At 41.5% G+C, this 11,510-nt stretch overlaps 1 long non-coding RNA gene across 1 annotated transcript; it reads left to right on the top strand.

The window, feature by feature from the left end:
- Window positions 1–855: 855 nt before the first annotated feature.
- Window positions 856–5,615, top strand: LOC149314417 (uncharacterized). The gene is made up of 3 exons (XR_016281125.1): window positions 856–998; window positions 2,627–2,772; window positions 5,567–5,615. It is a non-coding gene; the product is annotated as an uncharacterized LOC149314417 (long non-coding RNA).
- Window positions 5,616–11,510: the final 5,895 nt, after the last annotated feature.

Below are 11,510 nucleotides of genomic sequence, written 5' to 3' on the forward strand. Positions count from 1 at the left end.
GTTGTGCTTTACAGCACAAAAGGTGCTGAGTAAAATGTTTTGTTTTAAAAAAAACAGTGTGGAAACCTTAGTGTTCTGGAAAGCAGTTCCCAAAATCCACTGGTTAGCATAGTCAATGGTTGTGCTGGGTGTAGGATACTAGGCACTGTAGTCCAGAAAAACGGCCTGTCTAAAAAAGCCACCACCACCACATCCAGCAACTAGCTAGCTTTGACAGTGCTAATCTATTTGGAGTGCAAGAAACTGAATCCAGACCTATCACTGCTACTTGGTGACAGCAGAAAAAGCCGCATCAATTTTGCTTATGCAAAGAACCTCACGTACTGTAGAATATGTTCTTTCACCTAAAAGACCCAGTTTTTACTGGATTCTCCAGATTAACAGCGGTGAAAATAGTGCCAAGTTGTAGGACATGGTGACTTATCCTCAGCTTGAAAAAGCAGGTCAGAATCTGTCATTCTAGCCTGTATGCCCCCATAAGATGCTATGCAAAATGTGCCCCTACACCATTGAAAGAGCTGCACAGCTGACCTGGGATAACCAGTGAACCATGAGCACTTGACCTTATAGCTGCAGAGGGACTGGGACTGGATTCCAGGGTGGCACAGTAAAATGTGCATGACAGCTGGCAACCTAATGCTAAGTCTTGTGGTTTAGCATAGAAATCTTCTGGGATATTTATTCTCTGGATTCTCTAAACCATTTCTACTGGGAGACACTCCAGTGAGGGCAAGCCTCACAGTGCAAAATGAGCAGCCAGGGTCAGCTTTAATAGGAAGGATCCATTTCAGTATGTCCTTCACAAGATAGGACACACAGCAGACCGATTATCACAGTCCTATCAAAGTCGTCATCCTTCACTGTGTGGCGTCCTCATAGCCACCTATCAAGAAATGTTGCTGCCTGGAAAGAGCTGAAGGTCTGCCAAAGACAATGTGCTGCCTGGGATGTCAACACAAACAAAAGTCAGCAGGAGAATTTGGGCTCCATCAAACTCAGTAAGAATGTCACCGTTTGCTCCGTTAATGGCAGTATTTCTTTGAAGGGCACTGGGACAAAATCACAGTCGCTTGCTTCTTCATGAGTTACTAATGGAAAGAACGCAGGCTCTGTGTAATAGGATCACAGTTGCTCAAGGCAGTGTGTCAGCACTTAGGTATGTCCTGAAGATGTTCCCCATGTCAGAGATGTCAGGAGGAATTCCAGCAGCTGTCTTTTAATTCAGTAATGCTAATAATACATAATAAACAAATCATGAGCACATTAAACCAAAGTTTAAAAAAAGACTCTCTTCTCCCTGTTCCATTTATTAATTTTGTCAAGCTGCTTGCTGACATATCTGTGTATGTTTCAAGCAATAAAATAAAACAAACAAAATTGCCCTTAGTAAATTACAAAATTTGGACAATTTATAGAAATAGAATTCCCAGACATCTTTCTTGATCAGTCACTGAGAAATAGAGATGGCCACCATAAGTCACCTGAAGCATAAACTTCTAATGTATTTTTACTCTTATTGTATCCCATGTATTTGATTCTCTGCTTTGACCGTTGTCAAAGAGTTTGTTAAATAAAAGTTATATTTTTTAAAAAAAAGAGGAAATTCAGATGGTGTGTTGGTGGCCTGTAATTCCCTCTGAGCTTTTGAGAAAGGTTTAATTTTGCTTCTTGTTGCCCTATGAGAAAGATTCATGCTTACGTGAGAGAGCTTCCATACTATTTTTAGATGTAATACTAATGTTAAAATGATATCTCTCTGATTTGGATTTCTTATGCAACACATAATCAGACATTTATATGCAGTACACTTGTGCTCTGTAATTTACTGCTAGATAGTGCCAACATTCTTATAAAACATTCTAAGAATATTTTTAAAAATACTTTAAACATTCTGATACCTTTAGAAAAAAATTATGTATAACATTGTAGCATTGCATAAGCAACACAGATGAGGAGCATAAGGAATGAATACCAAACAGAATGTGTTAAACTAAACTGGAGAGCACATCCACCTATTTAAGGACATGAAGGATGAAGGAGGAAAGAGGAAGATAACTTTTAGAGATGCAACCATTGTTTCTCTGTGGAAGATGGCAGCCCTACAAAGCCACAGTTCACCACTCAAGGAAAAATCCTCGCCAGAACTTCTGATTAAAATAGCCCAGTGCTAAGGGAGAAAAGAAGGCCAACATGGTATAGTGGTTTGAGTGCTAGACTAGGACTCAAGGCAGCCATAATTCAAATCCCCATTCAGCCATGGAAATACACCAGATAGCCTGGAACAAGTCACACTCTCTTTGTCTAAGACGAAGGCTTCTAAATGAATCTTGCCAAGAAAACCTCATGATAGGGTCCCCATAAGTTGCAGTCAGCTGGAAAGCACTTAACAACAAAGAGGACAAATGCCATGTTCCTGCAAAAGTTCTGTGGAAGAGGAACTTTCAGCAGAAGCAGGATTTTTTTTTCCCTTACATGACAAGATGTCCTTTGCTATGCTTCCCAGAGTAGGAAGTGTCCTGATGCCAAACCACCAACCCATCTATAAAAAATTCCCTGGGGTGTTTTACGACCTCCTTCCCCTCACTCAGACCTGCTAAATCAGTTTCATGTGCTCTTTGCTCTGCAGCTGCCAACTTCTACAGAAGTGTCACCATCACCTAGGCAGCGCTAGGGTTCACATCTCTCCCACTTCCTTCACTTCATGGCCTGCCTGCTGAGACACACCAGGAGGCTAAGCAACTGGTACCAGCATCTTGCCAAGCCTGTTGGGGTGTGAGTATTAAAGAAAAAAAATGACAGCAGAGGTTTGAGGAAATTTAACAAAAACTTTACTAATAGAAGTCTCAAAAACTGAAGCAAAACAATATGAATGGCATAGTACAAAATCCTGATAGCAGCATGCATACATTACCATGAGGGCAGCATGGAGAGCAGGATTCAATGAATGCTCCCAAAACCCAGTAGACCCACAAGGCAATTATACCTTTCTAATTAGTTAATGCAATCACCTGGTCTACTTAGCTCATTACCATGGTCTACACCTGTCTGCTCACTAGATTCTCATCCAGTCACAACTTAGTACCTGGACAAAGCCTTCCCCATTTCATGCCTGTTGGACATGAGATGCTGTCTTTGGCAGAGAAAGAACCTGTTAGACTAGAGGAAACTGTTTCATTTGCACTTCTGGTTTTCTTCCACTCTGCAATTCATAAAAGAAGGAGTAAGAATAGAACACACCTATTCATTTGCTGCTACTGCAGGAGACAGTGAGCTATCTGAACCTTAAAACTACCTGATCAGTCTGCAGTACAGGGGCATCACTGATGGGAGGTGCGGGGAGTGCAGGCCACACCAGGTGACACCCTAAGGGGGGTGACACGACTGTTCCCCAACTGTTGAGACATTGCTGCCTTTTGGCAGAAATGGGCTGTGGGGTTCACCTGCAACCCTTTAAAACACTGAAGAGATGGTGTGAGTGGAATGAGGCTCAGTGGGAGGAGAAAGGAGAGGCCCTGGGTTTTTGAAGCATTACATTTTAATTTTTTTAAAAAATAATTTTTAAAAATCTTTAAAAACACATTTTACCAAATTTTCACTTTAATCACATGAAACATGTAAATACATTTAGGCTGTTCATATGATACTGTAATTTAAAGAAATAATTTTAATTTTGATAGTTGTTTATGACACAATTATTGCCATTACATTTAATGCTATATGGGAATTACAGGTTATGAGTGACATTAATATATAAAAATATTACTAAGGATTCTCTATAGTGTGGTATGGAAGGAGGTTAATGGCAGGGGGGATGACACCATGAGTTACTGTACCAGAAGACACCAATCCAATGGGATTAAAAACAACCAAAGACAGAGCTGCCTTTTATAGCCTTGTGTCAGTAGAACAAGTTGTTTTTTATGCTGTTTGGGGGTTTGTTTTTTAAAAGAAAATGAGTGGGAGAAGGAATATGGCAGCATCTTTAAACCTGGGGCTTTAATATCACTCAACAGCAAACACAATTCCCAGTTACCATATGACTTGGACGGCTGGCCAGAACATTCATGTCACTATATGTAGTATATAAAGAGGATGCCATACATACTCATGCCACTGTTGATGCCACCCCTCTCCTGGTGAGACTGCTGTGCTGATGAAAATTTGGCATGCTGCATCACACTGTTGCAGAACCAAAACATGCATACAATTGATTTTACGCTTCTAGTTCTAGGACAGTTTGATCCCAAATTAGACAGACTGTAAAGTGTCTGGGTCAGGAAGACTGCCATTTCATATACGTTTGCTCACTATTTTGAGCCATCTAATGAGCAGCCTCTAAAGTTAGGGAAACAAAGGGGTTACTTTCCTTGTGATGAGCCTCCGTGGCCAATAGATATCTTCAGAAAAGGCCATATGTGGTCCTACATTTTGGGCAGATGTAATATTGCCCACCTGACCTCCAGTGCCCTTCCCAAGCAGCAGAGGAGTACAGGTCTTGCAAGAGATGAAGCTGAGTAATGAACTAAATGTAGTTGTTCTGCCAGCCCCAGTGGGTATCAGCTGCCCTGGGAGAAATGCCCTAGAGAATACCATTACCTGTGAAGTCCTGTTTGATGGACATGCAGAAGAAGGCTTCTTCCTGACCTAGGCTATGGAATGCAATCTTCTTGGAGCTGCTGTTGGTTTTCACTCTCACTTTGAAGAAGCAGCTCTTCACTTTGGCCTTTTAAACTGTTGAGATATTAACTGATTTCTGATTTTAACAGTATTGTTGTCTAATTTGCTTTAATGATATTTGTTAACTTGAGTGAAAAAAAACTTAATAGAAAGGCAGGATAAAAATGTAGATGAGGAAGAAGAAACTGTACTGGATCACAGTGCTACTTCAAACAGATTAGTTCACTGTGCTGTACTGCAGGGCCAGTCCAACTTTCTAGGCCAAGATAAACCTAAGGCAATGTACATAATAGAAGAAAACAATGAAAGGCAGTTGCTCAAGTATAGAGACTCTTTTTTAGATGTCTGCATCCAATAAGCATATACTGGGAGCAGAGCAAATGGAACAGCTTTACCATCCTATAGAGCGCCTTCCACAGCTGAAGTAGTTTTGTTTTAATCTGTCAAAAAATAAAACTAAGAAGTTGTTCAGGAAAAATATAAAAACAGAAGATAATGTTTTGTGCTCTGTGATACAACTATAGTTGCTGGGATCATCTTGTGAAAATGGCTTAAGATTCAACTTATTGGTGGGGCACTGAAAGTGTCACCTCCATTTTCCACATACAAATACCATCTGCTAATATACTATTTCCCATGAAATTACCATATGCAGATATACTTTTATCCAGAACATGTTTATAATTCTTTTCCCAACAAACAACTACTGAATTGGGATAGAATTTATTCATTGTGCGTGACAGTATCTTCTCCTTGTCCCTTTTTAATGACAGTTTTCTTGGGAATCAGTAGATTCAGCTGTATCAAGTTTAAAAACCAGATTGTATTGGTAGTCAGTTTATCTGTCTGTCTTTCTAGTATTTTTATTCTGAAATTGTGTTGGAAACAGTTGGTGACAGAGGTGCTAAGGAAAATGCAGACACCGAGGAAAATTATACAGTGACACATTGTCAAGAGAGACTGTACACAACTTGCAAGAAGGATCTGAAAAGGTAAGAGAGGTGGCTGGAGGGAGTGTGTTTTTAATTTTTCCCCTCTCCAAATACCAGCTGGATTGGCATTCACACTCCTACCCTTTTATTTTTGTTACTTTGTTGATTTATTGTTGCAATTGTTTTATGTATACATAATATGCAGATATACAGATAGAGATGTGGTGGCTTAGTGGCTAAGACACCAGTTCTGATAATCAGAAGATCAGAAGGTTGGCAGGTAGAGGCCTGAGTGCTGCATGATGGGGTGAGCTCCTGTGACTAGTCCCAGCTTCTGCCAACATAGCAGTTCAAATGCAGAAAACAAGTATATCCCCCCCCCCCCGCACCCATTCACTCCAGAAGCCTCTAGATACCAGCTTACTGCTAGTTTTGGAAATCTAGTTCAGAAGCAGCAGAATCAGTGATAACACAATGAAACATCACATCTTCACTCAGTTGTTCTATTTCCCATCTTGATATCTTCACTGCCATGGTTTCTTCATAAAGAAAAATATCATCACCACACCTTCAAATACAGTTTTCTATTATTTTTCGAGACTTATTCTAGGAAACAAAACTGGGTCAATGCTACAGGGCTGGAAATGAATTCCAAGAGTGAGTAATGACTGAAGGAGAGAAGAGCATAATCCTTTCTGGAGACACAACCTGATGAGAGACATGCAGGCAGCAATGAGTAGAAATACTTCTTAAAAAAACAGTCAGCACTTCTAATAAAGCTGATGACATGACTGGTCTTTATCCATGCATGGTAGTGGTGCTGCCAATTTGCCAGCTAAGCATGTTCAGTGTTGGAACTCAGATTCCCATATACACACTGCAGATGTTTTGACGACCCTCAAGCAAACCTGTTATGGGGTTTTCTTGGCAAGATTTGTTCAGAGGAGGTTTGCCATAGCCTCCCCTGAGGCTGAGAGCATGTGACATGCCCAAGGTCACAGAGTTGGTTTAATGTCTGAGCAGGGAATCAAACCCTGGTCTCTAGAGTCATAGTCCAACATTCAAACCACTATGCCACCTGCTTCCTATTATATGGCCAGTTTTATCACTGTGACATTTTAGTGTTTTCATTCAATATGTTTCTTATGCATTTGTATCTTTGGTTTTGTGGCAGTTTGCATTTTCCAAAAATGCACAACAAAATGTTCCGTAGATTAGTCAGGAACTTGCTACCAACTGTATCAGGAAAGAGATGAATCAAACATGGTTTCTGTAGCCATCAAAGCATTTGCTTCACACCCATGCACAAAAACTGTAGCCTCTCACAGCCATCATGAACACCGAGGAATGGCCAAGCAGGGACACTTCAGCAGGAACGCTACAGCTTCACAACTCATTCCTTTCGAAGTTTATTTGGGTTTCTAGAAGAAACTGGGCAAGCCTTTGTTTTTCTAGGTTTGGTTTGTCCATCCATTTCATTTCCAAGTGAACAAAAGGATCAAACTAAAGATCTGGCTAAATCGGCACTGAGAGTCAGCGAAGTGTGGTGATTTGAGTGTTAAACTATGTCTCTGGAGGCCAGGGTTCAAATCCGGCTCAGCCATGAAAATCCACTGGGTGACCCTGGGCAAGTCACACAATCTCAGCCTCAGAGAAAGGCAATGGCAACCCCTCTCTGAAGAAACTTGCCGAGAAAACCATGTGATAGGTTTGCATTGGAGTTTTGCCAGAAGTCGGAAGCAATGTGAAGGCACACAACAATAACAAATCTGCACTGCAGAAATAATGCAGTTTGGTATCACTGTAACTGCCATTGCTGAATGCATTGGAATCCTGGGATTTGTAGATGTGGCACCAGAACCCTCAGACAGAGATTACTAAGTATCTCACAAAAGTACAAGTCTCAGAATTCCACTGCATTGAGCCATGGCAGTTAAAGTGGTGTTAAATTGCACTATTATGCAGTTTCCTGTCTCTTCATAGAGTCCAGCTCATGCTACTCTGCTTTTGAGTTGGGATGGAACCTACTGAGGTTGGAGCTCCCTCCTCCTCCTCCTCATGTGAAATCAAGTGAACTCGTGCTGCCCCCTAGAGTTGGTCTCCTGTGAAATGGAAAAACGGCAGGCAGAGCAGGGTGAGCAGATGTGTCCTCACCACAAAGGAGGACAAGGCACCACAAAATGTAGGATATTCAAGAAAAATGGAATCAAAAGCTAAAAGCACTCACAGAAATGTCAATGCATGCTTCTTAATCCTGCTCATAATGGAGGGTAATTTTCAAATTTTCCCTGGACAGAAGGTTGAAATGTAAGACATGTCCTGGAAAGGAAGGATATCTGGTCACCCTGAAGCAGAGGGGAACCTTTTGGGCTCCTTGTAAAGAAGCATGCACATCTTCCCAAATCCCATCCCCTTAAGGCTGAATGGGTAATATTCATGCTAACATATTACTGAATTGGAAGGAAACCCAAGGGCTATGCAGGCAACTTCCCTGCTACACAGGATGCACAGGAAAAGCTCTCCTGAGGGGTGTGTGACTATGTGGTGTGCCTTCAAGTCGGTTCCAGCTTATGGCAACACTATCATGGGGTTTTCTTTGCAAGATTTGTTCTGAGGAGGTTTGCCATGGCTTTCTCCTGAGGCTGAGACTTGCCCAGGATCAAGCAGTTTCTCCCTTTGGCAGACCCTTGCTCCTCCTTCGACTGCCAACAGTGCCCTTCCTGCAAGGCACAAGCCCTCCCCAAAGCCCTTTTCCCAGCCCATGCCTCCTGTCATGGTCCCAGAATCCATAGTTTGTTGTAGCACCAGAGCTCTAACAGAGAAAGCTTAATGTTTCACAAAACTACAAATCCAAGAATACTATAGCACTGAGCCACAGTAGTTAAAGCAGTATTTTTAATACTCCCTACATGCCCCACATATAGCCAAGCTCTTGGCTACCCTCTTGCACAATGAGACAAAAAAAGATAACATTGTGTAAAAAGCAGTAAGCCAGCTCTTTTGGGCTAGTTGGCAAGATTTGTTCAGAGGGGGTTGTCTTTGACTTCCTGAGGCTGAGAGAGTGACATGCCTAAGATCTCCCAACAGGTTCCCATAGTTGAGTGTGGATTCAAATCCTACTCTGTAGAGTCATAGTCCACTGCTCAAACAACTATGCCAAGTTGGGTCTTCCTTGATGGGAGTCTGTCCCCCTCTAATATCATTTTCCTCTGTTCCTGCAACCTTCCACTTTACTAAACATTATTATCTGTTCTAATGAGTCATATAATCCCATGTCCAAAGTACAACAGCCACAGCTTGATCATTTTGGCTTCTAGGAGAGTTCAGGCTTGGTTTGCTCTCAGACCCATTTGCCTTTTTGGTGGTCCATGTCATCTGTAGAACCCTACCACACTTCAAATAAATAGATTTTCTTCCTATCAGCTTTCTTCACTTTCAAAACCATACACAGAAATCAGAAATACTATTACAGCATGGATGGTCCTGACTTTAGTATTCAGTGATACAGCTTTTCGGTTGAGGATATAAATGCCAACTTCAATTTAAGTCTCCTAAATATTTGGCACCCACCTCCAGAACATTGTTAAGATTACTCATGCAACAATCCTAAAAGGTTGGAAGAAAAATTCCTCTGGTATTTCTGCAAAATAGTGACAATGAACAAAATCATGGCTCTTGTCCTGTTCTAATTTCAAACAGTATGTTTCACAGATACTCAGATCCCATATCTTACTAAGTTGAATTCAGAGGTTCCCCTTCCTTAAAGGAGTAATTTCTTAAGAGAATGAAAACAATTGGGTCCATCTTCCTCTTGCTCTTAAGATAAAGAAGTAACCAGAGAAGCAGGTGGCACTATGGTTCCTAATCTCTACATCTGAAAGCCAGTCTACTCTACAAGAAATTTTGGGTTTTCAAATTAGTAGGCTGCACTTGCCTTTCTCATCGACAAGAAGACTTCACAGCAAAGAATCCTATAGGGCCTGCTTTGTTGTGGATCATTTCTCCAATTGACTACTCACCTGTGGACTGAGTAGCTCAAAAGGTGAATTAGAGATGAAATCAGACTGAATGAATAATGCACCCACGGGCCTATTATGGGCTGTCATTTCATACCTCTTTTGTGGAATAAATGATTATTAGCAGAGACCTAGGGAATGTTCTGGTACTACTAAACATATACCAACATTTTTAAATACTTTTGTTTACAATCCACAAGTGTTGTTTTGGGATATGGACATAAATATATACTTTCTCATCCACAATGACTAGATGGAAAAGAATAGGTAACAACACTCAAAGCTGCTGACCAAGAACTCAATTTAATCTATTTAAAATCTATACAAACTAAAGGTGGAACAATATTCTTCTTACAAATATTGCACTGGAAAACAAATAGATAAGTACAACTTTGCCACATCTTATACCCAAAGTTCTCTCGATCTTGATTCAGATAGGTTTAAGATGGGACTAGGTATGGAGGAAGAAAAGCAGATCTCTATCTATTAAGTCAAAATAAAGTAACAGCTTAGTCAGGTTTGCTCCCATATAATGCACACAATGCATTAGGTATGAAGTTCTGACCACCAGTTATTTTGCTTGATATTGAGTTGAACCTTCTGTCTTATTTTTTTTTCTTCGTTGAGGTAGCAGGCATTGCACCTGGGGATTTCTGCATGTTTGTTTGTCACTGAGCTATGCTCTGAAAACCTGATATTTACAAAGCCTTTGTTGTCAAAAAGACAACAATCGTCCTACATTGTTTTTCCACACTTATCCATTATTGAGAGGTACCTGAAAATACAAAGATTCCATTTGCTGTCACCTACTGAGAGACTGTCCTCTTCAAATTTAAGACCTAGCATTCTTAGCTTTCTGCAAAGTAAGAATGGTTTAGTGCGCCAAGGAATGCTACCTGTCCCCAGCATCAATTCAATATGAGCATTACTACGAACCAGCCTCTTTAATTATTTGAAGAGTTTCGATAACATCTGAGACTTATGGAGAAAAGATTCTGTTGTTGCTCTGTGCCTTCACGTTGTTTTTGATTTATGGCAACCCTAAAGTGAGAGCCAATGTAGCATAGTGGTTTGAGTGTTGGATCATGAGCCTGGAGCCTTAAAACCAGGGTTCAATTCCCCCCTCATCCATGTAAACGCATTGGGTGACCTTGGGCAAGTCAAATTCTCTCAGCCACAGGGAAAGGCAATGGCAAACCTCCTCTGAACAAATCTTGCCAAGAAACCCCAATGATATGTTTGCCTTAGGGTTGTCGTAAGTCAAACAACTTGACAGCATACCACCAACCACCTATCATGTTAAACCTATCATGTTTATTGGCAAGATTTGTTCAGAAGGGGCCAGCCATTGTCTTGCTCTGAGGTTCAGAGAGCATGACTTTTCCAAGGTCTCCCTTTGGATTTCCACTGCTGAGCAGGGATTTAAATCCTGATCTCCCAGAGTCCTAGCCCAGCACTCAAACTATGCTGGCTCTTGAATGATTCTTTATCATCTCTCTTTAAAAATGCAGCTTGGTTCACAATGGTGCTAAGTGAAATATCTGGAACTCAGAATCATAAACATGTTTCAAAGCAAACTATGGTGGGTTACACACCGCCATGAAAGTACGTGCAGAGCGCGTACTAAGGTTAGGGAGGTGCGGTGCTTCCGCACCTCCCTAACCCTAATACGCACTCTGCGCGTAAAAAATGACGGCGGCCGTTCCAGATGGCCGCCGCCATGAGGACGTCACGGCCGTGCCACCTCTATACGGGGCAGCGCGGCCGTGACATCCTCGCTCCACGCCAGGGCGCCTAGGGCGCCCTTAGCGCGAACCAGGAAGGAGCTCCTTCCTGGTTTGCGGCGCCACTTTGCTTCGCTGGGCGCAGCCTTCAGATGGCTGCG

The sequence above is a fragment of the Sceloporus occidentalis genome, unplaced genomic scaffold, assembly GCF_023333645.1.
Source record: "Sceloporus occidentalis isolate IW3139 unplaced genomic scaffold, rSceOcc1.0.p SCAF_4, whole genome shotgun sequence".
Lineage (NCBI taxonomy): Eukaryota > Metazoa > Chordata > Lepidosauria > Squamata > Phrynosomatidae > Sceloporus > Sceloporus occidentalis.